The 27,784-nt window shown below is 36.8% G+C and overlaps 17 non-coding genes across 17 annotated transcripts; all 17 read left to right on the forward strand.

The window, feature by feature from the left end:
* The first annotated feature begins 533 nt into the window (after positions 1-533).
* Positions 534-605, forward strand: TRNAD-GUC (transfer RNA aspartic acid (anticodon GUC)). Its single transcript has one exon. It is a non-coding gene; the product is annotated as a tRNA-Asp (tRNA).
* Positions 606-1,937: 1,332 nt separating this feature from the next.
* On the forward strand, positions 1,938-2,009 carry TRNAD-GUC (transfer RNA aspartic acid (anticodon GUC)). Its single transcript has one exon. It is a non-coding gene; the product is annotated as a tRNA-Asp (tRNA).
* A 633-nt stretch (positions 2,010-2,642) lies between these two features.
* TRNAD-GUC (transfer RNA aspartic acid (anticodon GUC)) lies at positions 2,643-2,714 on the forward strand. The gene has a single exon. It is a non-coding gene; the product is annotated as a tRNA-Asp (tRNA).
* Positions 2,715-3,344: 630 nt separating this feature from the next.
* Positions 3,345-3,416, forward strand: TRNAD-GUC (transfer RNA aspartic acid (anticodon GUC)). The gene has a single exon. It is a non-coding gene; the product is annotated as a tRNA-Asp (tRNA).
* A 635-nt stretch (positions 3,417-4,051) lies between these two features.
* On the forward strand, positions 4,052-4,123 carry TRNAD-GUC (transfer RNA aspartic acid (anticodon GUC)). The gene has a single exon. It is a non-coding gene; the product is annotated as a tRNA-Asp (tRNA).
* A 629-nt stretch (positions 4,124-4,752) lies between these two features.
* On the forward strand, positions 4,753-4,824 carry TRNAD-GUC (transfer RNA aspartic acid (anticodon GUC)). Its single transcript has one exon. It is a non-coding gene; the product is annotated as a tRNA-Asp (tRNA).
* A 1,739-nt stretch (positions 4,825-6,563) lies between these two features.
* TRNAD-GUC (transfer RNA aspartic acid (anticodon GUC)) lies at positions 6,564-6,635 on the forward strand. Its single transcript has one exon. It is a non-coding gene; the product is annotated as a tRNA-Asp (tRNA).
* A 627-nt stretch (positions 6,636-7,262) lies between these two features.
* TRNAD-GUC (transfer RNA aspartic acid (anticodon GUC)) lies at positions 7,263-7,334 on the forward strand. The gene has a single exon. It is a non-coding gene; the product is annotated as a tRNA-Asp (tRNA).
* Positions 7,335-9,073: 1,739 nt separating this feature from the next.
* TRNAD-GUC (transfer RNA aspartic acid (anticodon GUC)) lies at positions 9,074-9,145 on the forward strand. Its single transcript has one exon. It is a non-coding gene; the product is annotated as a tRNA-Asp (tRNA).
* A 627-nt stretch (positions 9,146-9,772) lies between these two features.
* TRNAD-GUC (transfer RNA aspartic acid (anticodon GUC)) lies at positions 9,773-9,844 on the forward strand. The gene has a single exon. It is a non-coding gene; the product is annotated as a tRNA-Asp (tRNA).
* Positions 9,845-14,450: 4,606 nt separating this feature from the next.
* On the forward strand, positions 14,451-14,522 carry TRNAD-GUC (transfer RNA aspartic acid (anticodon GUC)). Its single transcript has one exon. It is a non-coding gene; the product is annotated as a tRNA-Asp (tRNA).
* A 627-nt stretch (positions 14,523-15,149) lies between these two features.
* TRNAD-GUC (transfer RNA aspartic acid (anticodon GUC)) lies at positions 15,150-15,221 on the forward strand. Its single transcript has one exon. It is a non-coding gene; the product is annotated as a tRNA-Asp (tRNA).
* A 627-nt stretch (positions 15,222-15,848) lies between these two features.
* On the forward strand, positions 15,849-15,920 carry TRNAD-GUC (transfer RNA aspartic acid (anticodon GUC)). The gene has a single exon. It is a non-coding gene; the product is annotated as a tRNA-Asp (tRNA).
* A 4,608-nt stretch (positions 15,921-20,528) lies between these two features.
* TRNAD-GUC (transfer RNA aspartic acid (anticodon GUC)) lies at positions 20,529-20,600 on the forward strand. The gene has a single exon. It is a non-coding gene; the product is annotated as a tRNA-Asp (tRNA).
* A 1,326-nt stretch (positions 20,601-21,926) lies between these two features.
* Positions 21,927-21,998, forward strand: TRNAD-GUC (transfer RNA aspartic acid (anticodon GUC)). Its single transcript has one exon. It is a non-coding gene; the product is annotated as a tRNA-Asp (tRNA).
* A 4,604-nt stretch (positions 21,999-26,602) lies between these two features.
* On the forward strand, positions 26,603-26,674 carry TRNAD-GUC (transfer RNA aspartic acid (anticodon GUC)). Its single transcript has one exon. It is a non-coding gene; the product is annotated as a tRNA-Asp (tRNA).
* Positions 26,675-27,299: 625 nt separating this feature from the next.
* TRNAD-GUC (transfer RNA aspartic acid (anticodon GUC)) lies at positions 27,300-27,371 on the forward strand. Its single transcript has one exon. It is a non-coding gene; the product is annotated as a tRNA-Asp (tRNA).
* Positions 27,372-27,784: the final 413 nt, after the last annotated feature.

Consider the following 27,784-nt stretch of genomic DNA (forward strand, 5'->3'; position numbering starts at 1 on the left):
GGTTGAATTCACTGATGGCCAAAATGCTTACTGATGTGTTAACTGAAATTCAGAATATGCTCTGAATATTTCAGCATGCACAGGCGTACCATCAAAACCAATTTACGTCTACAATCTGTTGGAAAATGAGATGAAGCAGTGGTGAATCCTAGGCCGCTGTTCCACTCGATTGGCACGATTTACAAGTAGAATGACTGCTTTTGGTTAGTAGTGACCCCTGGTGGCTAATAGTTATAAGCTGCAAATGGTAAAGTGAGCTGATTATATATATATATACATATATATATAAATATATATATTGATGAATAGAAAGATAGCTAGATAGACAGATCGATAGATATTTATTTCAATGAAATAATTTCTTCATAAAACTAATTGTTTTTGGCTAGGAATTTCTGTATTGTAATAATTTAGGAAAAAAGATTACTTGTCCTAACCAAAAGCAGCAATTCTGCCTATTACAATACTGAGAATTGATCGAGGGCATGCCTTAACCCCAGGGAGGTGAGCACTGTTTAACTGAAGCCAATAAGTCCTCGTTAGTATAGTGGTCAGTATCCCCGCCTGTCACGCGGGAGACCGGGGTTCAATTCCCCGACGGGGAGGAGATTCCTTTTATTCACACAATTAAATAAAATGATGTACTTTCTAACATTGTAAAATATATCTGTCATTATCCTTGCCTATTCCGATTGAGAAAAAAGGTTGAATTCACTGATGGCCAAAATGCTTACTGATGTGTTAACTGAAATTCAGAATATGCTCTGAATATTTCAGCATGCACAGGCGTACCATCAAAACCAATTTACGTCTACAATCTGTTGGAAAATGAGATGAAGCAGTGGTGAATCCTAGGCCGCTGTTCCACTCGATTGGCACGATTTACAAGTAGAATGACTGCTTTTGGTTAGTAGTGACCCCTGGTGGCTAATAGTTATAAGCTGCAAATGGTAAAGTGAGCTGATTTTATATATATATATATATATATATATATATAAATATATATATTGATGAATAGAAAGATAGCTAGATAGACAGATCGATAGATATTTATTTCAATGAAATAATTTCTTCATAAAACTAATTGTTTTTGGCTAGGAATTTCTGTATTGTAATAATTTAGGAAAAAGGATTACTTGTCCTAACCAAAAGCAGCAGTTCTGCCTATTACAATACTGAGAATTGATCGAGGGCATGCCTTAACCCCAGGGAGATGAGCACTGTTTAACTGAAGCCAATAAGTCCTCGTTAGTATAGTGGTCAGTATCCCCGCCTGTCACGTGGGAGACCGGGGTTCAATTCCCCGACGGGGAGGAGATTCCTTTTATTCACACAATTAAATAAAATGATGTACTTTCTAACATTGTAAAATATATCTGTCATTATCCTTGCCTATTCCGATTGAGAAAAAAGGTTGAATTCACTGATGGCCAAAATGCTTACTGATGTGTTAACTGAAATTCAGAATATGCTCTGAATATTTCAGCATGCACAGGCGTACCATCAAAACCAATTTACGTCTACAATCTGTTGGAAAATGAGATGAAGCAGTGGTGAATCCTAGGCCGCTGTTCCACTCGATTGGCACGATTTACAAGTAGAATGACTGCTTTTGGTTAGTAGTGACCCCTGGTGGCTAATAGTTATAAGCTGCAAATGGTAAAGTGAGCTGATTATATATATATATATATAAATATATATATTGATGAATAGAAAGATAGCTAGATAGACAGATCGATAGATATTTATTTCAATGAAATAATTTCTTCATAAAACTAATTGTTTTTGGCTAGGAATTTCTGTATTGTAATAATTTAGGAAAAAAGATTACTTGTCCTAACCAAAAGCAGCAATTCTGCCTATTACAATACTGAGAATTGATCGAGGGCATGCCTTAACCCCAGGGAGATGAGCACTGTTTAACTGAAGCCAATAAGTCCTCGTTAGTATAGTGGTCAGTATCCCCGCCTGTCACGCGGGAGACCGGGGTTCAATTCCCCGACGGGGAGGAGATTCCTTTTATTCACACAATTAAATAAAATGATGTACTTTCTAACATTGTAAAATATATCTGTCATTATCCTTGCCTATTCCGATTGAGAAAAAAGGTTGAATTCACTGATGGCCAAAATGCTTACTGATGTGTTAACTGAAATTCAGAATATGCTCTGAATATTTCAGCATGCACAGGCGTACCATCAAAACCAATTTACGTCTACAATCTGTTGGAAAATGAGATGAAGCAGTGGTGAATCCTAGGCCGCTGTTCCACTCGATTGGCACGATTTACAAGTAGAATGACTGCTTTTGGTTAGTAGTGACCCCTGGTGGCTAATAGTTATAAGCTGCAAATGGTAAAGTGAGCTGATTATATATATATATATATATATATATATAAATATATATATTGATGAATAGAAAGATAGCTAGATAGACAGATCGATAGATATTTATTTCAATGAAATAATTTCTTCATAAAACTAATTGTTTTTGGCTAGGAATTTCTGTATTGTAATAATTTAGGAAAAAAGATTACTTGTCCTAACCAAAAGCAGCAATTCTGCCTATTACAATACTGAGAATTGATCGAGGGCATGCCTTAACCCCAGGGAGATGAGCACTGTTTAACTGAAGCCAATAAGTCCTCGTTAGTATAGTGGTCAGTATCCCCGCCTGTCACGCGGGAGACCGGGGTTCAATTCCCCGACGGGGAGGAGATTCCTTTTATTCACACAATTAAATAAAATGATGTACTTTCTAACATTGTAAAATATATCTGTCATTATCCTTGCCTATTCCGATTGAGAAAAAAGGTTGAATTCACTGATGGCCAAAATGCTTACTGATGTGTTAACTGAAATTCAGAATATGCTCTGAATATTTCAGCATGCACAGGCGTACCATCAAAACCAATTTACGTCTACAATCGTTGGAAAATGAGATGAAGCAGTGGTGAATCCTAGGCCGCTGTTCCACTCGATTGGCACGATTTACAAGTAGAATGACTGCTTTTGGTTAGTAGTGACCCCTGGTGGCTAATAGTTATAAGCTGCAAATGGTAAAGTGAGCTGATTATATATATATATACATATATATATAAATATATATATTGATGAATAGAAAGATAGCTAGATAGACAGATCGATAGATATTTATTTCAATGAAATAATTTCTTCATAAAACTAATTGTTTTTGGCTAGGAATTTCTGTATTGTAATAATTTAGGAAAAAAGATTACTTGTCCTAACCAAAAGCAGCAATTCTGCCTATTACAATACTGAGAATTGATCGAGGGCATGCCTTAACCCCAGGGAGGTGAGCACTGTTTAACTGAAGCCAATAAGTCCTCGTTAGTATAGTGGTCAGTATCCCCGCCTGTCACGCGGGAGACCGGGGTTCAATTCCCCGACGGGGAGGAGATTCCTTTTATTCACACAATTAAATAAAATGATGTACTTTCTAACATTGTAAAATATATCTGTCATTATCCTTGCCTATTCCGATTGAGAAAAAAGGTTGAATTCACTGATGGCCAAAATGCTTACTGATGTGTTAACTGAAATTCAGAATATGCTCTGAATATTTCAGCATGCACAGGCGTACCATCAAAACCAATTTACGTCTACAATCTGTTGGAAAATGAGATGAAGCAGTGGTGAATCCTAGGCCGCTGTTCCACTCGATTGGCACGATTTACAAGTAGAATGACTGCTTTTGGTTAGTAGTGACCCCTGGTGGCTAATAGTTATAAGCTGCAAATGGTAAAGTGAGCTGATTATATATATATATATATATATATATATATAAATATATATATTGATGAATAGAAAGATAGCTAGATAGACAGATCGATAGATATTTATTTCAATGAAATAATTTCTTCATAAAACTAATTGTTTTTGGCTAGGAATTTCTGTATTGTAATAATTTAGGAAAAAAGATTACTTGTCCTAACCAAAAGCAGCAATTCTGCCTATTACAATACTGAGAATTGATCGAGGGCATGCCTTAACCCCAGGGAGATGAGCACTGTTTAACTGAAGCCAATAAGTCCTCGTTAGTATAGTGGTCAGTATCCCCGCCTGTCACGCGGGAGACCGGGGTTCAATTCCCCGACGGGGAGGAGATTCCTTTTATTCACACAATTAAATAAAATGATGTACTTTCTAACATTGTAAAATATATCTGTCATTATCCTTGCCTATTCCGATTGAGAAAAAAGGTTGAATTCACTGATGGCCAAAATGCTTACTGATGTGTTAACTGAAATTCAGAATATGCTCTGAATATTTCAGCATGCACAGGCGTACCATCAAAACCAATTTACGTCTACAATCTGTTGGAAAATGAGATGAAGCAGTGGTGAATCCTAGGCCGCTGTTCCACTCGATTGGCACGAAATACAAGTAGAATGACTGCTTTTGGTTAGTAGTGACCCCTGGTGGCTAATAGTTATAAGCTGCAAATGGTAAAGTGAGCTGATTATATATATATATATATTTATATAAATATATATATTGATGAATAGAAAGATAGCTAGATAGACAGATCGATAGATATTTATTTCAATGAAATAATTTCTTCATAAAACTAATTGTTTTTGGCTAGGAATTTCTGTATTGTAATAATTTAGGAAAAAAGATTACTTGTCCTAACCAAAAGCAGCAATTCTGCCTATTACAATACTGAGAATTGATCGAGGGCATGCCTTAACCCCAGGGAGGTGAGCACTGTTTAACTGAAGCCAATAAGTCCTCGTTAGTATAGTGGTCAGTATCCCCGCCTGTCACGCGGGAGACCGGGGTTCAATTCCCCGACGGGGAGGCGATTCCTTTTATTCACACAATTAAATAAAATGATGTACTTTCTAACATTGTAAAATATATCTGTCATTATCCTTGCCTATTCCGATTGAGAAAAAAGGTTGAATTCACTGATGGCCAAAATGCTTACTGATGTGTTAACTGAAATTCAGAATATGCTCTGAATATTTCAGCATGCACAGGCGTACCATCAAAACCAATTTACGTCTACAATCTGTTGGAAAATGAGATGAAGCAGTGGTGAATCCTAGGCCGCTGTTCCACTCGATTGGCACGATTTACAAGTAGAATGACTGCTTTTGGTTAGTAGTGACCCCTGGTGGCTAATAGTTATAAGCTGCAAATGGTAAAGTGAGCTGATTTTATATATATATATATTCACTGAAAAAACCATAGGTTATAGACCATATATAGTTAGGAATTCGCATTTACAAAACCTTATTTTACTCACACAAAACCATTGAAATTCCATATATAGTTAGTTGCACTAACTATATATCGCGCACCCGCAATCCACTGCTGATGATGTCACATATTACATCATTCATGACATGGTCAGTGACATCACTGATGACATCACTGATGAAATCTCAAATGACATCACTGATGACATCTCAAATGACATCACTGATGACATCACTGATGACATCTCATTTGACATTACTGATCACATCACTGTTGATATCATTCATGTGATAATACGATGAACCTCTTCAGACTCTAATATAACCTTAGATACAATCAGTGTAAACAGACACTCACAGACTGTCACTCATCCATGGAGTTACTCACACACCTAGTCAGTCATGCAAAGAATCAATCACACCTCCATTTCCTCAACTATACAGTTATACAAACTTTACTTATTCAAACATATACTAACACATATTTACTCTCTTATACAATCCCTGATACAAGTTCACAATGATCCATACAGCCACTCACACATTCACTGGCTCTTATGCACAGTTATTTATATATGTCAACTCTCACATGTACTGTGTTTTACATATGTACTTACTTTGACATGTAGCACTGAGATATCCATTCACTCACCAATACACTCATGCACACAGTCAACCGCCCATACAGCTGTTTCCACATGCACTTTTGAAACCATACATCTAGTGAATCAACTGCTCACACATCTATGCACAGAGTCATACACCTCCCAGCCACCCACACACACACTCAGTCTCCCATACAAATACTTGGGCAACCAATCAATAACCCATATAGTTACTCATATAGCTACTTATCAACACATGCAACAGTTTACAGAACAACAGACATAATGATGCACAAATTAAGACAGTTTAGTCACTAACCCATGCACTCAGTGAGACACATTTAATCACTCACTCATACAGTCAGTCATGCACCTACTAAATCCTTCATCCAGACACTTATACATCCACTCATTCTTCAATATGTAAGACATATTTTAACTTTACAGAAACATACAGTCACTGGATGTTGTCATCAGTGATGTCATCAGTGATGTCATTTGAGATGTCATCAGTGATGTCATCAGTGATGTCACTGACCATGTCATGAATGATGTAATATGTGACATCATCAGCAGGAATTGGCTAGGAATTTCTGTATTGTAATAATTTAGGAAAAAAGATTACTTGTCCTAACCAAAAGCAGCAATTCTGCCTATTACAATACTGAGAATTGATCGAGGGCATGCCTTAACCCCAGGGAGATGAGCACTGTTTAACTGAAGCCAATAAGTCCTCGTTAGTATAGTGGTCAGTATCCCCGCCTGTCACGCGGGAGACCGGGGTTCAATTCCCCGACGGGGAGGAGATTCCTTTTATTCACACAATTAAATAAAATGATGTACTTTCTAACATTGTAAAATATATCTGTCATTATCCTTGCCTATTCCGATTGAGAAAAAAGGTTGAATTCACTGATGGCCAAAATGCTTACTGATGTGTTAACTGAAATTCAGAATATGCTCTGAATATTTCAGCATGCACAGGCGTACCATCAAAACCAATTTACGTCTACAATCTGTTGGAAAATGAGATGAAGCAGTGGTGAATCCTAGGCCGCTGTTCCACTCGATTGGCACGAAATACAAGTAGAATGACTGCTTTTGGTTAGTAGTGACCCCTGGTGGCTAATAGTTATAAGCTGCAAATGGTAAAGTGAGCTGATTATATATATATATATTTATATAAATATATATATTGATGAATAGAAAGATAGCTAGATAGACAGATCGATAGATATTTATTTCAATGAAATAATTTCTTCATAAAACTAATTGTTTTTGGCTAGGAATTTCTGTATTGTAATAATTTAGGAAAAAAGATTACTTGTCCTAACCAAAAGCAGCAATTCTGCCTATTACAATACTGAGAATTGATCGAGGGCATGCCTTAACCCCAGGGAGGTGAGCACTGTTTAACTGAAGCCAATAAGTCCTCGTTAGTATAGTGGTCAGTATCCCCGCCTGTCACGCGGGAGACCGGGGTTCAATTCCCCGACGGGGAGGCGATTCCTTTTATTCACACAATTAAATAAAATGATGTACTTTCTAACATTGTAAAATATATCTGTCATTATCCTTGCCTATTCCGATTGAGAAAAAAGGTTGAATTCACTGATGGCCAAAATGCTTACTGATGTGTTAACTGAAATTCAGAATATGCTCTGAATATTTCAGCATGCACAGGCGTACCATCAAAACCAATTTACGTCTACAATCTGTTGGAAAATGAGATGAAGCAGTGGTGAATCCTAGGCCGCTGTTCCACTCGATTGGCACGATTTACAAGTAGAATGACTGCTTTTGGTTAGTAGTGACCCCTGGTGGCTAATAGTTATAAGCTGCAAATGGTAAAGTGAGCTGATTTTATATATATATATATTCACTGAAAAAACCATAGGTTATAGACCATATATAGTTAGGAATTCGCATTTACAAAACCTTATTTTACTCACACAAAACCATTGAAATTCCATATATAGTTAGTTGCACTAACTATATATCGCGCACCCGCAATCCACTGCTGATGATGTCACATATTACATCATTCATGACATGGTCAGTGACATCACTGATGACATCACTGATGAAATCTCAAATGACATCACTGATGACATCTCAAATGACATCACTGATGACATCACTGATGACATCTCATTTGACATTACTGATCACATCACTGTTGATATCATTCATGTGATAATACGATGAACCTCTTCAGACTCTAATATAACCTTAGATACAATCAGTGTAAACAGACACTCACAGACTGTCACTCATCCATGGAGTTACTCACACACCTAGTCAGTCATGCAAAGAATCAATCACACCTCCATTTCCTCAACTATACAGTTATACAAACTTTACTTATTCAAACATATACTAACACATATTTACTCTCTTATACAATCCCTGATACAAGTTCACAATGATCCATACAGCCACTCACACATTCACTGGCTCTTATGCACAGTTATTTATATATGTCAACTCTCACATGTACTGTGTTTTACATATGTACTTACTTTGACATGTAGCACTGAGATATCCATTCACTCACCAATACACTCATGCACACAGTCAACCGCCCATACAGCTGTTTCCACATGCACTTTTGAAACCATACATCTAGTGAATCAACTGCTCACACATCTATGCACAGAGTCATACACCTCCCAGCCACCCACACACACACTCAGTCTCCCATACAAATACTTGGGCAACCAATCAATAACCCATATAGTTACTCATATAGCTACTTATCAACACATGCAACAGTTTACAGAACAACAGACATAATGATGCACAAATTAAGACAGTTTAGTCACTAACCCATGCACTCAGTGAGACACATTTAATCACTCACTCATACAGTCAGTCATGCACCTACTAAATCCTTCATCCAGACACTTATACATCCACTCATTCTTCAATATGTAAGACATATTTTAACTTTACAGAAACATACAGTCACTGGATGTTGTCATCAGTGATGTCATCAGTGATGTCATTTGAGATGTCATCAGTGATGTCATCAGTGATGTCACTGACCATGTCATGAATGATGTAATATGTGACATCATCAGCAGGAATTGGCTAGGAATTTCTGTATTGTAATAATTTAGGAAAAAAGATTACTTGTCCTAACCAAAAGCAGCAATTCTGCCTATTACAATACTGAGAATTGATCGAGGGCATGCCTTAACCCCAGGGAGATGAGCACTGTTTAACTGAAGCCAATAAGTCCTCGTTAGTATAGTGGTCAGTATCCCCGCCTGTCACGCGGGAGACCGGGGTTCAATTCCCCGACGGGGAGGAGATTCCTTTTATTCACACAATTAAATAAAATGATGTACTTTCTAACATTGTAAAATATATCTGTCATTATCCTTGCCTATTCCGATTGAGAAAAAAGGTTGAATTCACTGATGGCCAAAATGCTTACTGATGTGTTAACTGAAATTCAGAATATGCTCTGAATATTTCAGCATGCACAGGCGTACCATCAAAACCAATTTACGTCTACAATCTGTTGGAAAATGAGATGAAGCAGTGGTGAATCCTAGGCCGCTGTTCCACTCGATTGGCACGAAATACAAGTAGAATGACTGCTTTTGGTTAGTAGTGACCCCTGGTGGCTAATAGTTATAAGCTGCAAATGGTAAAGTGAGCTGATTATATATATATATATTTATATAAATATATATATTGATGAATAGAAAGATAGCTAGATAGACAGATCGATAGATATTTATTTCAATGAAATAATTTCTTCATAAAACTAATTGTTTTTGGCTAGGAATTTCTGTATTGTAATAATTTAGGAAAAAAGATTACTTGTCCTAACCAAAAGCAGCAATTCTGCCTATTACAATACTGAGAATTGATCGAGGGCATGCCTTAACCCCAGGGAGGTGAGCACTGTTTAACTGAAGCCAATAAGTCCTCGTTAGTATAGTGGTCAGTATCCCCGCCTGTCACGCGGGAGACCGGGGTTCAATTCCCCGACGGGGAGGCGATTCCTTTTATTCACACAATTAAATAAAATGATGTACTTTCTAACATTGTAAAATATATCTGTCATTATCCTTGCCTATTCCGATTGAGAAAAAAGGTTGAATTCACTGATGGCCAAAATGCTTACTGATGTGTTAACTGAAATTCAGAATATGCTCTGAATATTTCAGCATGCACAGGCGTACCATCAAAACCAATTTACGTCTACAATCTGTTGGAAAATGAGATGAAGCAGTGGTGAATCCTAGGCCGCTGTTCCACTCGATTGGCACGATTTACAAGTAGAATGACTGCTTTTGGTTAGTAGTGACCCCTGGTGGCTAATAGTTATAAGCTGCAAATGGTAAAGTGAGCTGATTTTATATATATATATATTCACTGAAAAAACCATAGGTTATAGACCATATATAGTTAGGAATTCGCATTTACAAAACCTTATTTTACTCACACAAAACCATTGAAATTCCATATATAGTTAGTTGCACTAACTATATATCGCGCACCCGCAATCCACTGCTGATGATGTCACATATTACATCATTCATGACATGGTCAGTGACATCACTGATGACATCACTGATGAAATCTCAAATGACATCACTGATGACATCTCAAATGACATCACTGATGACATCACTGATGACATCTCATTTGACATTACTGATCACATCACTGTTGATATCATTCATGTGATAATACGATGAACCTCTTCAGACTCTAATATAACCTTAGATACAATCAGTGTAAACAGACACTCACAGACTGTCACTCATCCATGGAGTTACTCACACACCTAGTCAGTCATGCAAAGAATCAATCACACCTCCATTTCCTCAACTATACAGTTATACAAACTTTACTTATTCAAACATATACTAACACATATTTACTCTCTTATACAATCCCTGATACAAGTTCACAATGATCCATACAGCCACTCACACATTCACTGGCTCTTATGCACAGTTATTTATATATGTCAACTCTCACATGTACTGTGTTTTACATATGTACTTACTTTGACATGTAGCACTGAGATATCCATTCACTCACCAATACACTCATGCACACAGTCAACCGCCCATACAGCTGTTTCCACATGCACTTTTGAAACCATACATCTAGTGAATCAACTGCTCACACATCTATGCACAGAGTCATACACCTCCCAGCCACCCACACACACACTCAGTCTCCCATACAAATACTTGGGCAACCAATCAATAACCCATATAGTTACTCATATAGCTACTTATCAACACATGCAACAGTTTACAGAACAACAGACATAATGATGCACAAATTAAGACAGTTTAGTCACTAACCCATGCACTCAGTGAGACACATTTAATCACTCACTCATACAGTCAGTCATGCACCTACTAAATCCTTCATCCAGACACTTATACATCCACTCATTCTTCAATATGTAAGACATATTTTAACTTTACAGAAACATACAGTCACTGGATGTTGTCATCAGTGATGTCATCAGTGATGTCATTTGAGATGTCATCAGTGATGTCATCAGTGATGTCACTGACCATGTCATGAATGATGTAATATGTGACATCATCAGCAGTGGATTGCGGGTGCGCGATATATAGTTAGTGCAACTAACTATATATGGAATTTCAATGGTTTTGTGTGAGTAAAATAAGGTTTTGTAAATGCGAATTCCTAACTATATATGGTCTATAACCTATGGTTTTTTCAGTGAATTTTCAAGGTTTTGTAAATGCTAATTCCTAACTATATATGGTCTATAACCTATGGTTTTTTCAGTGAATTTTCAAGGTTTTGTAAATGCTAATTCCTAACTATATATGGTCTATAACCTATGGTTTTTTCAGTGAATATATATATATATACATACATATATAAACATATATCATCTGTATATCTATATAAATACAAACATAAATGCATGCATACATATACTTATATGCATACAGATGCATGTTATTTACATGAAAGTTGAAAAAACACTAATAAAAGCAAAGCTAAAAAGCCACCTCATTACAAACAGAATGGCTTTAACTTAAACGAGGGCGAGATCTATTGCATTTTCAATGCTTGTTTACTTTTGTTCCATCAAGAAGGCATTCAGATGTGTCACACATTTGCCATAAATTCTGAATGTTAGCACTCTAGTTGCACATTAGATCACTGTAGTAAAGCTACTGCTCACCAGGGACGTCTGCTGCTGGTATTCAAAGTGCATGTTTCAGTCTGCATGTCAGAATTTTTTTAATGAAATAGAAGAGGATTTGAGAAGTCACTCAAAATGATCCCTAATTTTTCTTTCTGAAGCACTAATCATACTTTCTATGGCAAAATTAACCCCCTCATGTTGTTCCTTTTTAAATTGAGTGTTTTCAGACTTACCACTTCATTCCAATCAAGATGGCTTCTGGTGTGCCATACTTTTGTCATAAGTAAGACTGTTAGCGCTCTAGTTGTTCTTTAGAACACTCTGGGACATTCTGTCATTGGGCTATACTTGGGGTACATCTGGGTGATATTTGGGCTACATTTAGGCTCTTTTGTCTCTGGTGGCCATCTTGGGAGACTGTATGTCAGAATTTTTTTATGAAATTGAAGAGGGTTTGAGAAGTCACTCAAAATGTGCCCTAATTTTTCTTTCTTCAGCACTAATCATAATTCATATGGCAAAATATACCCCCTCATTTTGTTCCTTTTTAAATTAAATGTTTTAAGAGTTACCACTTTATTCCAATCAAGATGGCTTCAGGTGTGCCATACCTTTGTAATAAGTAGGACTGTTAGCGCTCTAGTTGTTCTTTAGAACACTCTGGGACATTCTGTCATTGGGCTATACTTGGGCTACATCTGGGTGATATTTGGGCTACATTTGGGCTCTTTTGTCTCTGGTGGCCATTTTGGGAGACTGCATGTCAGAATTTTTTAATGAAATAGAAGAGGATTTGAAAAGTCACTCAAAATGTGCCCTAATTTTTCTTTCTGCAGCACTAATAATACCTTCTATTGCATAATATACCCCCTCATTTTTTTCCTTTTTAAATTAAATGTTTTAAGAGTTATCACTTTATTCCCATCACGATGGCTCCAGGTGTGCTATACCTTTGTAATAAGTAGGACTGTTAGCGCTCTAGTTGTTCTTTAGAACACTCTGGGACATTCTGTCATTGGGCTATACTTGGGCTACATCTGGGTGATATTTGGGCTACATTTGGGCTCTTTTGTCTCTGGTGGCCATTTTGGGAGACTGCATGTCAGAATTTTTTAATGAAATAAAAAAGGATTTGAGAAGTCACTCAAAATGTGCCCTAATTTTTCATTCTGCAGCACTAATCATACTTTCTATGGCAAAATATACCCCCTCATGTTGTTTCCTTTTAAATTAAATGTTTTAAGAGTTACCACTTTATTCCAATCAAGATGGCTTCAGGTGTGCCATACCTTTGTAATAAGTAGGACTGTTAGCGCTCTAGTTGTTCTTTAGAACACCTTAGGAGGCTGCAGTAGAACACAAAGGAATCAACTGACAGTCTCTGTCCTTGTTGGATGTACATGTTTTACTGAGAATGTCAGACTTCATTTTCACATGACTGAGAAAGATAATGTGAATTTACAGAAAATATGCTTTCAGTTTAGCTTATAGATCCCCTTCCAAACCACTGTGGGAAAATCATGAGATATTAGTTTTCTTTCAAACAATATTCATGATATCACAGCAGAAGGTTTTTTCACATGGTATAATCACCTTAGAACCCACCACAATTCCTAAAACGAGTATGGTACCATCAACAAATGATTTATAATGTAACTAAAGTCCTAAAACCCTCTATTAACTACAATGCTTTTTAATGAGGTGCTATCATGTATATTGGTCCCAAGATGGCTGCCAACACTTCTTGGATGAAGTGCTGACAGCCAATCAGATCAGATGTGTGGTTAGGCTCCGCCCAGATATATATCTTTTTTTGAACCTAAATTACTCAAAATCCACTGGAGCACATATATTGAGACCTAGCAAAGGCACATCGGGCTAACAGTCCCTACAATTTTGCCAAGTTTCGTGCAAATCCATTCAGCAGTTCGAGCTAAAAGTGAGGCCAACCGCCCTATGAAAATTAACATGGGAAAAATGTGTTTTGGGACCCCCCTTTTTTCTCGGCCCCCCCTTGATGAAACCCCCCCAAATTGTCAGGGGCTGCTCAGAAACAAAATGTTCCATTTTCCTGAAAATTTCAGCCAATTCCGTCCACAAACGCCAAAGTTATTAGACATAGAATTTTCAAAAATCCCATAGAGAAAAAATCCTAACTATATATACCTACTGGCGACCGCCAGTAGGTAATATATATATATATAAATATATATATTGATGAATAGAAAGATAGCTAGATAGACAGATCGATAGATATTTATTTCAATGAAATAATTTCTTCATAAAACTAATTGTTTTTGGCTAGGAATTTCTGTATTGTAATAATTTAGGAAAAAAGATTACTTGTCCTAACCAAAAGCAGCAATTCTGCCTATTACAATACTGAGAATTGATCGAGGGCATGCCTTAACCCCAGGGAGATGAGCACTGTTTAACTGAAGCCAATAAGTCCTCGTTAGTATAGTGGTCAGTATCCCCGCCTGTCACGCGGGAGACCGGGGTTCAATTCCCCGACGGGGAGGAGATTCCTTTTATTCACACAATTAAATAAAATGATGTACTTTCTAACATTGTAAAATATATCTGTCATTATCCTTGCCTATTCCGATTGAGAAAAAAGGTTGAATTCACTGATGGCCAAAATGCTTACTGATGTGTTAACTGAAATTCAGAATATGCTCTGAATATTTCAGCATGCACAGGCGTACCATCAAAACCAATTTACGTCTACAATCTGTTGGAAAATGAGATGAAGCAGTGGTGAATCCTAGGCCGCTGTTCCACTCGATTGGCACGATTTACAAGTAGAATGACTGCTTTTGGTTAGTAGTGACCCCTGGTGGCTAATAGTTATAAGCTGCAAATGGTAAAGTGAGCTGATTATATATATATATATTTATATAAATATATATATTGATGAATAGAAAGATAGCTAGATAGACAGATCGATAGATATTTATTTCAATGAAATAATTTCTTCATAAAACTAATTGTTTTTGGCTAGGAATTTCTGTATTGTAATAATTTAGGAAAAAAGATTACTTGTCCTAACCAAAAGCAGCAATTCTGCCTATTACAATACTGAGAATTGATCGAGGGCATGCCTTAACCCCAGGGAGATGAGCACTGTTTAACTGAAGCCAATAAGTCCTCGTTAGTATAGTGGTCAGTATCCCCGCCTGTCACGCGGGAGACCGGGGTTCAATTCCCCGACGGGGAGGAGATTCCTTTTATTCACACAATTAAATAAAATGATGTACTTTCTAACATTGTAAAATATATCTGTCATTATCCTTGCCTATTCCGATTGAGAAAAAAGGTTGAATTCACTGATGGCCAAAATGCTTACTGATGTGTTAACTGAAATTCAGAATATGCTCTGAATATTTCAGCATGCACAGGCGTACCATCAAAACCAATTTACGTCTACAATCTGTTGGAAAATGAGATGAAGCAGTGGTGAATCCTAGGCCGCTGTTCCACTCGATTGGCACGATTTACAAGTAGAATGACTGCTTTTGGTTAGTAGTGACCCCTGGTGGCTAATAGTTATAAGCTGCAAATGGTAAAGTGAGCTGATTATATATATATATATTTATATAAATATATATATTGATGAATAGAAAGATAGCTAGATAGACAGATCGATAGATATTTATTTCAATGAAATAATTTCTTCATAAAACTAATTGTTTTTGGCTAGGAATTTCTGTATTGTAATAATTTAGGAAAAAAGATTACTTGTCCTAACCAAAAGCAGCAATTCTGCCTATTACAATACTGAGAATTGATCGAGGGCATGCCTTAACCCCAGGGAGGTGAGCACTGTTTAACTGAAGCCAATAAGTCCTCGTTAGTATAGTGGTCAGTATCCCCGCCTGTCACGCGGGAGACCGGGGTTCAATTCCCCGACGGGGAGGCGATTCCTTTTATTCACACAATTAAATAAAATGATGTACTTTCTAACATTGTAAAATATATCTGTCATTATCCTTGCCCATTCCGATTGAGAAAAAAGGTTGAATTCACTGATGGCCAAAATGCTTACTGATGTGTTAACTGAAATTCAGAATATGCTCTGAATATTTCAGCATGCACAGGCGTACCATCAAAACCAATTTACGTCTACAATCTGTTGGAAAATGAGATGAAGCAGTGGTGAATCCTAGGCCGCTGTTCCACTCGATTGGCACGATTTACAAGTAGAATGACTGCTTTTGGTTAGTAGTGACCTCTGGTGGCTAATAGTTATAAGCTGCAAATGGTAAAGTGAGCGGATTTTATATATATATATATTCACTGAAAAAACCATAGGTTATAGACCATATATAGTTAGGAATTCGCATTTACAAAACCTTATTTTACTCACACAAAACCATTGAAATTCCATATATAGTTAGTTGCACTAACTATATATCGCGCACCCGCAATCCACTGCTGATGATGTCACATATTACATCATTCATGACATGGTCAGTGACATCACTGGTGACATCACTGATGAAATCTCAAATGACATCACTGATGACATCTCAAATGACATCACTGATGACATCACTGATGACATCTCATTTGACATTACTGATCACATCACTGTTGATATCATTCATGTGATAACACGATGAACCTCTTCAGACTCTAATATAACCTTAGATACAATCAGTGTAAACAGACACTCACAGACTGTCACTCATCCATGGAGTTACTCACACACCTAGTCAGTCATGCAAAGAATCAATCACACCTCCATTTCCTCAACTATACAGTTATACAAACTTTACTTATTCAAACATATACTAACACATATTTACTCTCTTATACAATCCCTGATACAAGTTCACAATGATCCATACAGCCACTCACACATTCACTGGCTCTTATGCACAGTTATTTATATATGTCAACTCTCACATGTACTGTGTTTTACATATGTACTTACTTTGACATGTAGCACTGAGATATCCATTCACTCACCAATACACTCATGCACACAGTCAACCGCCCATACAGCTGTTTCCACATGCACTTTTGAAACCATACATCTAGTGAATCAACTGCTCACACATCTATGCACAGAGTCATACACCTCCCAGCCACCCACACACACACTCAGTCTCCCATACAAATACTTGGGCAACCAATCAATAACCCATATAGTTACTCATATAGCTACTTATCAACACATGCAACAGTTTACAGAACAACAGACATAATGATGCACAAATTAAGACAGTTTAGTCACTAACCCATGCACTCAGTGAGACACATTTAATCACTCACTCATACAGTCAGTCATGCACCTACTAAATCCTTCATCCAGACACTTATACATCCACTCATTCTTCAATATGTAAGACATATTTTAACTTTACAGAAACATACAGTCACTGGATGTTGTCATCAGTGATGTCATCAGTGATGTCATTTGAGATGTCATCAGTGATGTCATCAGTGATGTCACTGACCATGTCATGAATGATGTAATATGTGACATCATCAGCAGTGGATTGCGGGTGCGCGATATATAGTTAGTGCAACTAACTATATATGGAATTTCAATGGTTTTGTGTGAGTAAAATAAGGTTTTGTAAATGCGAATTCCTAACTATATATGGTCTATAACCTATGGTTTTTTCAGTGAATTTTCAAGGTTTTGTAAATGCTAATTCCTAACTATATATGGTCTATAACCTATGGTTTTTTCAGTGAATTTTCAAGGTTTTGTAAATGCTAATTCCTAACTATATATGGTCTATAACCTATGTTTTTTTCAGTGAATATATATATATATATACATACATATATAAACATATATCATCTGTATATCTATATAAATACAAACATAAATGCATGCATACATATACTTATATGCATACAGATGCATGTTATTTACATGAAAGTTGAAAAAACACTAATAAAAGCAAAGCTAAAAAGCCACCTCATTACAAACAGAATGGCTTTAACTTAAACGAGGGCGAGATCTATTGCATGTTCAATGCTTGTTTACTTTTGTTCCATCAAGAAGGCATTCAGATGTGTCACACATTTGCCATGAATTCTGAATGTTAGCACTCTAGTTGCACATTAGATCACTGTAGTAAAGCTACTGCTCACCAGGGACGTCTGCTGCTGGTATTCAAAGTGCATGTTTCAGTCTGCATGTCAGAATTTTTTTAATGAAATAGAAGAGGATTTGAGAAGTCACTCAAAATGATCCCTAATTTTTCTTTCTGAAGCACTAATCATACTTTCTATGGCAAAATTAACCCCCTCATGTTGTTCCTTTTTAAATTGAGTGTTTTCAGACTTACCACTTCATTCCAATCAAGATGGCTTCTGGTGTGCCATACTTTTGTCATAAGTAAGACTGTTAGCGCTCTAGTTGTTCTTTAGAACACTCTGGGACATTCTGTCATTGGGCTATACTTGGGGTACATCTGGGTGATATTTGGGCTACATTTAGGCTCTTTTGTCTCTGGTGGCCATCTTGGGAGACTGTATGTCAGAATTTTTTTATGAAATTGAAGAGGGTTTGAGAAGTCACTCAAAATGTGCCCTAATTTTTCTTTCTTCAGCACTAATCATAATTCATATGGCAAAATATACCCCCTCATTTTGTTCCTTTTTAAATTAAATGTTTTAAGAGTTACCACTTTATTCCAATCAAGATGGCTTCAGGTGTGCCATACCTTTGTAATAAGTAGGACTGTTAGCGCTCTAGTTGTTCTTTAGAACACTCTGGGACATTCTGTCATTGGGCTATACTTGGGCTACATCTGGGTGATATTTGGGCTACATTTGGGCTCTTTTGTCTCTGGTGGCCATTTTGGGAGACTGCATGTCAGAATTTTTTAATGAAATAGAAGAGGATTTGAAAAGTCACTCAAAATGTGCCCTAATTTTTCTTTCTGCAGCACTAATAATACCTTCTATTGCATAATATACCCCCTCATTTTTTTCCTTTTTAAATTAAATGTTTTAAGAGTTATCACTTTATTCCCATCACGATGGCTCCAGGTGTGCTATACCTTTGTAATAAGTAGGACTGTTAGCGCTCTAGTTGTTCTTTAGAACACTCTGGGACATTCTGTCATTGGGCTATACTTGGGCTACATCTGGGTGATATTTGGGCTACATTTGGGCTCTTTTGTCTCTGGTGGCCATTTTGGGAGACTGCATGTCAGAATTTTTTAATGAAATAAAAAAGGATTTGAGAAGTCACTCAAAATGTGCCCTAATTTTTCATTCTGCAGCACTAATCATACTTTCTATAGCAAAATATACCCCCTCATGTTGTTTCCTTTTAAATTAAATGTTTTAAGAGTTACCACTTTATTCCAATCAAGATGGCTTCAGGTGTGCCATACCTTTGTAATAAGTAGGACTGTTAGCGCTCTAGTTGTTCTTTAGAACACCTTAGGAGGCTGCAGTAGAACACAAAGGAATCAACTGACAGTCTCTGTCCTTGTTGGATGTACATGTTTTACTGAGAATGTCAGACTTCATTTTCACATGACTGAGAAAGATAATGTGAATTTACAGAAAATATGCTTTCAGTTTAGCTTATAGATCCCCTTCCAAACCACTGTGGGAAAATCATGAGATATTAGTTTTCTTTCAAACAATATTCATGATATCACAGCAGAAGGTTTTTTCACATGGTATAATCACCTTAGAACCCACCACAATTCCTAAAACGAGTATGGTACCATCAACAAATGATTTATAATGTAACTAAAGTCCTAAAACCCTCTATTAACTACAATGCTTTTTAATGAGGTGCTATCATGTATATTGGTCCCAAGATGGCTGCCAACACTTCTTGGATGAAGTGCTGACAGCCAATCAGATCAGATGTGTGGTTAGGCTCCGCCCAGATATATATCTTTTTTTGAACCTAAATTACTCAAAATCCACTGGAGCACATATATTGAGACCTAGCAAAGGCACATCGGGCTAACAGTCCCTACAATTTTGCCAAGTTTCGTGCAAATCCATTCAGCCGTTCGAGCTAAAAGTGAGGCCAACCGCCCTATGAAAATTAACATGGGAAAAATGTGTTTTGGGACCCCCCTTTTTTCTCGGCCCCCCCTTGATGAAACCCCCCCAAATTGTCAGGGGCTGCTCAGAAACAAAATGTTCCATTTTCCTGAAAATTTCAGCCAATTCCGTCCACAAACGCCAAAGTTATTAGACATAGAATTTTCAAAAATCCCATAGAGAAAAAATCCTAACTATATATACCTACTGGCGACCGCCAGTAGGTAATATATATATATATAAATATATATATTGATGAATAGAAAGATAGCTAGATAGACAGATCGATAGATATTTATTTCAATGAAATAATTTCTTCATAAAACTAATTGTTTTTGGCTAGGAATTTCTGTATTGTAATAATTTAGGAAAAAAGATTACTTGTCCTAACCAAAAGCAGCAATTCTGCCTATTACAATACTGAGAATTGATCGAGGGCATGCCTTAACCCCAGGGAGATGAGCACTGTTTAACTGAAGCCAATAAGTCCTCGTTAGTATAGTGGTCAGTATCCCCGCCTGTCACGCGGGAGACCGGGGTTCAATTCCCCGACGGGGAGGAGATTCCTTTTATTCACACAATTAAATAAAATGATGTACTTTCTAACATTGTAAAATATATCTGTCATTATCCTTGCCTATTCCGATTGAGAAAAAAGGTTGAATTCACTGATGGCCAAAATGCTTACTGATGTGTTAACTGAAATTCAGAATATGCTCTGAATATTTCAGCATGCACAGGCGTACCATCAAAACCAATTTACGTCTACAATCTGTTGGAAAATGAGATGAAGCAGTGGTGAATCCTAGGCCGCTGTTCCACTCGATTGGCACGATTTACAAGTAGAATGACTGCTTTTGGTTAGTAGTGACCCCTGGTGGCTAATAGTTATAAGCTGCAAATGGTAAAGTGAGCTGATTATATATATATATATTTATATAAATATATATATTGATGAATAGAAAGATAGCTAGATAGACAGATCGATAGATATTTATTTCAATGAAATAATTTCTTCATAAAACTAATTGTTTTTGGCTAGGAATTTCTGTATTGTAATAATTTAGGAAAAAAGATTACTTGTCCTAACCAAAAGCAGCAATTCTGCCTATTACAATACTGAGAATTGATCGAGGGCATGCCTTAACCCCAGGGAGATGAGCACTGTTTAACTGAAGCAAATAAGTCCTCGTTAGTATAGTGGTCAGTATCCCCGCCTGTCACGCAGGAGACCGGGGTTCAATTCCCCGACGGGGAGGAGATTCCTTTTATTCACACAATTAAATAAAATGATGTACTTTCTAACATTGTAAAATATATCTGTCATTATCCTTGCCTATTCCGATTGAGAAAAAAGGTTGAATTCACTGATGGCCAAAATGCTTACTGATGTGTTAACTGAAATTCAGAATATGCTCTGAATATTTCAGCATGCACAGGCGTACCATCAAAACCAATTTACGTCTACAATCTGTTGGAAAATGAGATGAAGCAGTGGTGAATCCTAGGCCGCTGTTCCACTCGATTGGCACGATTTACAAGTAGAATGACTGCTTTTGGTTAGTAGTGACCCCTGGTGGCTAATAGTTATAAGCTGCAAATGGTAAAGTGAGCTGATTATATATATATATATTTATATAAATATATATATTGATGAATAGAAAGATAGCTAGATAGACAGATCGATAGATATTTATTTCAATGAAATAATTTCTTCATAAAACTAATTGTTTTTGGCTAGGAATTTCTGTATTGTAATAATTTAGGAAAAAAGATTACTTGTCCTAACCAAAAGCAGCAATTCTGCCTATTACAATACTGAGAATTGATCGAGGGCATGCCTTAACCCCAGGGAGGTGAGCACTGTTTAACTGAAGCCAATAAGTCCTCGTTAGTATAGTGGTCAGTATCCCCGCCTGTCACGCGGGAGACCGGGGTTCAATTCCCCGACGGGGAGGCGATTCCTTTTATTCACACAATTAAATAAAATGATGTACTTTCTAACATTGTAAAATATATCTGTCATTATCCTTGCCTATTCCGATTGAGAAAAAAGGTTGAATTCACTGATGGCCAAAATGCTTACTGATGTGTTAACTGAAATTCAGAATATGCTCTGAATATTTCAGCATGCACAGGCGTACCATCAAAACCAATTTACGTCTACAATCTGTTGGAAAATGAGATGAAGCAGTGGTGAATCCTAGGCCGCTGTTCCACTCGATTGGCACGATTTACAAGTAGAATGACTGCTTTTGGTTAGTAGTGACCTCTGGTGGCTAATAGTTATAAGCTGCAAATGGTAAAGTGAGCGGATTTTATATATATATATATTCACTGAAAAAACCATAGGTTATAGACCATATATAGTTAGGAATTCGCATTTACAAAACCTTATTTTACTCACACAAAACCATTGAAATTCCATATATAGTTAGTTGCACTAACTATATATCGCGCACCCGCAATCCACTGCTGATGATGTCACATATTACATCATTCATGACATGGTCAGTGACATCACTGGTGACATCACTGATGAAATCTCAAATGACATCACTGATGACATCTCAAATGACATCACTGATGACATCACTGATGACATCTCATTTGACATTACTGATCACATCACTGTTGATATCATTCATGTGATAATACGATGAACCTCTTCAGACTCTAATATAACCTTAGATACAATCAGTGTAAACAGACACTCACAGACTGTCACTCATCCATGGAGTTACTCACACACCTAGTCAGTCATGCAAAGAATCAATCACACCTCCATTTCCTCAACTATACAGTTATACAAACTTTACTTATTCAAACATATACTAACACATATTTACTCTCTTATACAATCCCTGATACAAGTTCACAATGATCCATACAGCCACTCACACATTCACTGGCTCTTATGCACAGTTATTTATATATGTCAACCCTCACATGTACTGTGTTTTACATATGTACTTACTTTGACATGTAGCACTGAGATATCCATTCACTCACCAATACACTCATGCACACAGTCAACCGCCCATACAGCTGTTTCCATGCACTTTTGAAACCATACATCTAGTGAATCAACTGCTCACACATCTATGCACAGAGTCATACACCTCCCAGCCACCCACACACACACTCAGTCTCCCATACAAATACTTGGGCAACCAATCAATAACCCATATAGTTACTCATATAGCTACTTATCAACACATGCAACAGTTTACAGAACAACAGACATAATGATGCACAAATTAAGACAGTTTAGTCACTAACCCATGCACTCAGTGAGACACATTTAATCACTCACTCATACAGTCAGTCATGCACCTACTAAATCCTTCATCCAGACACTTATACATCCACTCATTCTTCAATATGTAAGACATATTTTAACTTTACAGAAACATACAGTCACTGGATGTTGTCATCAGTGATGTCATCAGTGATGTCATTTGAGATGTCATCAGTGATGTCATCAGTGATGTCACTGACCATGTCATGAATGATGTAATATGTGACATCATCAGCAGTGGATTGCGGGTGCGCGATATATAGTTAGTGCAACTAACTATATATGGAATTTCAATGGTTTTGTGTGAGTAAAATAAGGTTTTGTAAATGCGAATTCCTAACTATATATGGTCTATAACCTATGGTTTTTTCAGTGAATTTTCAAGGTTTTGTAAATGCTAATTCCTAACTATATATGGTCTATAACCTATGGTTTTTTCAGTGAATTTTCAAGGTTTTGTAAATGCTAATTCCTAACTATATATGGTCTATAACCTATGGTTTTTTCAGTGAATATATATATATATACATACATATATAAACATATATCATCTGTATATCTATATAAATACAAACATAAATGCATGCATACATATACTTATATGCATACAGATGCATGTTATTTACATGAAAGTTGAAAAAACACTAATAAAAGCAAAGCTAAAAAGCCACCTCATTACAAACAGAATGGCTTTAACTTAAACGAGGGCGAGATCTATTGCATTTTCAATGCTTGTTTACTTTTGTTCCATCAAGAAGGCATTCAGATGTGTCACACATTTGCCATAAATTCTGAATGTTAGCACTCTAGTTGCACATTAGATCACTGTAGTAAAGCTACTGCTCACCAGGGACGTCTGCTGCTGGTATTCAAAGTGCATGTTTCAGTCTGCATGTCAGAATTTTTTTAATGAAATAGAAGAGGATTTGAGAAGTCACTCAAAATGATCCCTAATTTTTCTTTCTGAAGCACTAATCATACTTTCTATGGCAAAATTAACCCCCTCATGTTGTTCCTTTTTAAATTGAGTGTTTTCAGACTTACCACTTCATTCCAATGAAGATGGCTTCTGGTGTGCCATACTTTTGTCATAAGTAAGACTGTTAGCGCTCTAGTTGTTCTTTAGAACACTCTGGGACATTCTGTCATTGGGCTATACTTGGGGTACATCTGGGTGATATTTGGGCTACATTTAGGCTCTTTTGTCTCTGGTGGCCATCTTGGGAGACTGTATGTCAGAATTTTTTTATGAAATTGAAGAGGGTTTGAGAAGTCACTCAAAATGTGCCCTAATTTTTCTTTCTTCAGCACTAATCATAATTCATATGGCAAAATATACCCCCTCATTTTGTTCCTTTTTAAATTAAATGTTTTAAGAGTTACCACTTTATTCCAATCAAGATGGCTTCAGGTGTGCCATACCTTTGTAATAAGTAGGACTGTTAGCGCTCTAGTTGTTCTTTAGAACACTCTGGGACATTCTGTCATTGGGCTATACTTGGGCTACATCTGGGTGATATTTGGGCTACATTTGGGCTCTTTTGTCTCTGGTGGCCATTTTGGGAGACTGCATGTCAGAATTTTTTAATGAAATAGAAGAGAATTTGAAAAGTCACTCAAAATGTGGCCTAATTTTTCTTTCTGCAGCACTAATAATACCTTCTATTGCATAATATACCCCCTCATTTTTTTCCTTTTTAAATTAAATGTTTTAAGAGCTATCACTTTATTCCCATCACGATGGCTCCAGGTGTGCTATACCTTTGTAATAAGTAGGACTGTTAGCGCTCTAGTTGTTCTTTAGAACACTCTGGGACATTCTGTCATTGGGCTATACTTGGGCTACATCTGGGTGATATTTGGGCTACATTTGGGCTCTTTTGTCTCTGGTGGCCATTTTGGGAGACTGCATGTCAGAATTTTTTAATGAAATAGAAAAGGATTTGAGAAGTCACTCAAAATGTGCCCTAATTTTTCATTCTGCAGCACTAATCATACTTTCTATGGCAAAATATACCCCCTCATGTTGTTTCCTTTTAAATGAAATGTTTTAAGAGTTACCACTTTATTCCAATCAAGATGGCTTCAGGTGTGCCATACCTTTGTAATAAGTAGGACTGTTACCGCTCTAGTTGTTCTTTAGAACACCTTAGGAGGCTGCAGTAGAACACAAAGGAATCAACTGACAGTCTCTGTCCTTGTTGGATGTACATGTTTTACTGAGAATGTCAGACTTCATTTTCACATGACTGAGAAAGATAATGTGAATTTACAGAAAATATGCTTTCAGTTTAGCTTATAGATCCCCTTCCAAACCACTGTGGGAAAATCATGAGATATTAGTTTTCTTTCAAACAATATTCATGATATCACAGCAGAAGGTTTTTTCACATGGTATAATCACCTTAGAACCCACCACAATTCCTAAAACGAGTATGGTACCATCAACAAATGATTTATAATGTAACTAAAGTCCTAAAACCCTCTATTAACTACAATGCTTTTTAATGAGGTGCTATCATGTATATTGGTCCCAAGATGGCTGCCAACACTTCTTGGATGAAGTGCTGACAGCCAATCAGATCAGATGTGTGGTTAGGCTCCGCCCAAATATTTATCTTTTTTTGAACCTAAATTACTCAAAATCCACTGGAGCACATATATTGAGACCTAGCAAAGGCACATCGGGCTAACAGTCCCTACAATTTTGCCAAGTTTCGTGCAAATCCATTCAGCCGTTCGAGCTAAAAGTGAGGCCAACCGCCCTATGGAAATTAACATGGGAAAAACGTGTTTTGGGACCCCCCTTTTTTCTCGGCCCCCCCTTGATGAAACCCCCCCAAATTGTCAGGGGCTGCTCAGAAACAAAATGTTCCATTTTCCTGAAAACTTCAGCCAATTCCGTCCACAAACGCCAAAGTTATTAGACATAGAATTTTCAAAAATCCCATAGAGAAAAAATCCTAACTATATATACCTACTGGCGACCGCCAGTAGGTAATATATATATATATAAATATATATATTGATGAATAGAAAGATAGCTAGATAGACAGATCGATAGATATTTATTTCAATGAAATAATTTCTTCATAAAACTAATTGTTTTTGGCTAGGAATTTCTGTATTGTAATAATTTAGGAAAAAAGATTACTTGTCCTAACCAAAAGCAGCAATTCTGCCTATTACAATACTGAGAATTGATCGAGGGCATGCCTTAACCCCAGGGAGGTGAGCACTGTTTAACTGAAGCCAATAAGTCCTCGTTAGTATAGTGGTCAGTATCCCCGCCTGTCACGCGGGAGACCGGGGTTCAATTCCCCGACGGGGAGGAGATTCCTTTTATTCACACAATTAAATAAAATGATGTACTTTCTAACATTGTAAAATATATCTGTCATTATCCTTGCCTATTCCGATTGAGAAAAAAGGTTGAATTCACTGATGGCCAAAATGCTTACTGATGTGTTAACTGAAATTCAGAATATGCTCTGAATATTTCAGCATGCACAGGCGTACCATCAAAACCAATTTACGTCTACAATCTGTTGGAAAATGAGATGAAGCAGTGGTGAATCCTAGGCCGCTGTTCCACTCGATTGGCACGATTTACAAGTAGAATGACTGCTTTTGGTTAGTAGTGATCCCTGGTGGCTAATAGTTATAAGCTGCAAATGGTAAAGTGAGCTGATTATATATATATATATATATAAATATATATATTGATGAATAGAAAGATAGCTAGATAGACAGATCGATAGATATTTATTTCAATGAAATAATTTCTTCATAAAACTAATTGTTTTTGGCTAGGAATTTCTGTATTGTAATAATTTAGGAAAAAAGATTACTTGTCCTAACCAAAAGCAGCAATTCTGCCTATTACAATACTGAGAATTGATCGAGGGCATGCCTTAACCCCAGGGAGATGAGCACTGTTTAACTGAAGCCAATAAGTCCTCGTTAGTATAGTGGTCAGTATCCCCGCCTGTCACGCGGGAGACCGGGGTTCAATTCCCCGACGGGGAGGAGATTCCTTTTATTCACACAATTAAATAAAATGATGTACTTTCTAACATTGTAAAATATATCTGTCATTATCCTTGCCTATTCCGATTGAGAAAAAAGGTTGAATTCACTGATGGCCAAAATGCTTACTGATGTGTTAACTGAAATTCAGAATATGCTCTGAATATTTCAGCATGCACAGGCGTACCATCAAAACCAATTTACGTCTACAATCTGTTGGAAAATGAGATGAAGCAGTGGTGAATCCTAGGCCGCTGTTCCACTCGATTGGCACGATTTACAAGTAGAATGACTGCTTTTGGTTAGTAGTGATCCCTGGTGGCTAATAGTTATAAGCTGCAAATGGTAAAGTGAGCTGATTATATATATATATATATATAAATATATATATTGATGAATAGAAAGATAGCTAG

Source organism: Lissotriton vulgaris, chromosome 1_1 (genome assembly GCF_964263255.1).
Source record: "Lissotriton vulgaris chromosome 1_1, aLisVul1.2, whole genome shotgun sequence".
Taxonomy (NCBI): Eukaryota; Metazoa; Chordata; class Amphibia; order Caudata; family Salamandridae; genus Lissotriton; species Lissotriton vulgaris.